The sequence below is a fragment of the Primulina eburnea genome, chromosome 16, assembly GCF_022965805.1.
Source record: "Primulina eburnea isolate SZY01 chromosome 16, ASM2296580v1, whole genome shotgun sequence".
In the NCBI taxonomy this organism is placed as follows: domain Eukaryota; kingdom Viridiplantae; phylum Streptophyta; class Magnoliopsida; order Lamiales; family Gesneriaceae; genus Primulina; species Primulina eburnea.
This window is the reverse complement of record NC_133116.1, coordinates 15,140,087-15,142,340: the sequence shown is the minus strand read 5'-3', so window position 1 is coordinate 15,142,340 and position 2,254 is coordinate 15,140,087.

The following is a 2,254-nucleotide window of genomic DNA, read 5'->3' as shown; positions in this document are numbered from 1 at the left end:
CACTTATACTAGTTAACTGACTGATATCGACAACAAGATTACTGAACTCATTTTATCACTAAACTGATTCACCATTATCGAAAAAGAGTCAAAAATTCTAAAGTGTTTATTCAACCTCCCTTCTAAACACTTTGTCCCTTCAAACCGATCCTAACACCAATATTCGAGTTCACGACTATGTAATGTACATAAGTAAATATAACAACTCGGTTTAAAATTATTGTGGCTGTAATATTGAGATATTTCCAATTCACTATATTTTGAACACCCTCGCTCATCATCATGACCTATTTAAAATCTTCTAAAACACACATAAGGTTAAACGTTCAATAAATGAGTTTTTGATCATATGTGTTTAGAAGAAGGTGGATTGTTATGGAGGATAGATAATGTGTGAACATGACTGCTCAACTCCTAATTAAATATGATACAATATGGTTAATATTAGTCATAGCATTTTGTGGATTGATTATGATGTACAGTCCATGTATCAATATTGTGCAAAATTTCAAGACTCAAGGAAGTCATTAGAAAGTGATTCATGCATCATCTATTCACTAAACTAGATTATCTAACATATGGAGGCTATTGAGACTTGCGTTGCGGTTTTACATTGTTGTTGAAAAAGACTTATAATTTCTAATTTCTCTAGAAATTTTATTTCAGTTTCAAAACTAGTATCAAATAGATATTCATTAATTTTCAGCTATATCATTTAGTATATTGTATAAATATGAGATTTTTGGAAATAATACATACTTTTTTTGATATTATTTCTTGCATTAAATTTCAAAGTATACCCACTATTGCATGTTGAAGAAAATATTGGTATTAAGAAATATGTTATCATTAATACTTCTCTGTTATGTGGCATCTGTATTTTATTAGTTTTGACACTTAATTGGACTACATTAAGATTAAGTAGAAAAATATGTCAAAGAAAGATATATTGGAGATCATTCTTATGAATATTTATGGACTTATATAGTCAGAAATATATTATTATCTTTGTTTATGATACTCAAGACATATATATTTCTACTTGCTTCATAACAACAATGAAGTGTTGGATGTTCGATTAAAAATTAATGTGGAAGTAGAAAAGTAGTGTTGTGAGATGAGATAGGGTAAAAGATATAGATTGAGGTGGACATTGCGTAGAGCGTGATTAAGAGCTCCAAACTTCTTAAGTTCTTGTTAATTCAAACCTTTAAAGTTACTGTGCATATGTTAAATCGGATTCCAATTGAAATTTTCCATAAGAAGACATTTGAATTATGGGAAGGTTGAAATCCGAGTTTGGGAAATATAAATTTTCGTCTAAGATAAAGTTGATAATCTACAGGAAAACAAGTTAGACCTGAGAACCATTAATGGGTATTTCAATGGAATCATAAATCAAAAAGTTTTTGGAATCAAGATATGCAAAATTTCTTGAGAATAAATTGATTAATGAGAGCGATCAAATTCAGAATATTGATTATTATGATGCTCATTCACCCACATAAATTATATATATTGATTGATATTCACAGCGTTCCTTAATTTAAAAGTGTGTTGTGAAACGAGACACATAAACTACACAAATATAAATCATGATCATATGAATCCTAATGCTCATCAAGATATTGAGCATTCAGTTGAACAACATGATCTAGTTTCATTGGAAAATGTTGATGCAACATTAAAAAATATATTGGAATTAAGATATCAGCAATTTCAAGTGTTTCTATTGTGTATCTTAAATCTGACTATTTATTTGAAGGCAAAAATGATCCCGAGATGTTTTCACAAGTCATGAGGATCAAGAAATCTAATTGTGGTATAATTTTTTGACTAGTAAGGAATTCAATAACAAATAATGAAGTCTAAGAGCCTCTTCTATCGCAATTTATTGTTGATGATTTTTTAAGACAGATAAAGTTTCATTAGGCAACAATGAACGACATAAGGATAGACATGTTACTAAGGAATTCACTCAGGAGAAGAGAATAACTGCATATAAATATTTTCTCATGTATTTAAGAAAATTCTCTTCATGTGGTCATGACATTGACAACCCATTTGATTTAGATTTTGCATTAGATGGATGCGAAAATTTTTTTTTCTCGATCATGATCTAGAATAAGAAAGTTATATTAAATAACCTTAAGGATTCTTCTTTAGTGACGATGAGTGTTTAAGTTACAATATTAAGAAAACTATATTAATTGAAAAGGTCTCACATTAGTAGTATTTAAGGTTTCACAATAAT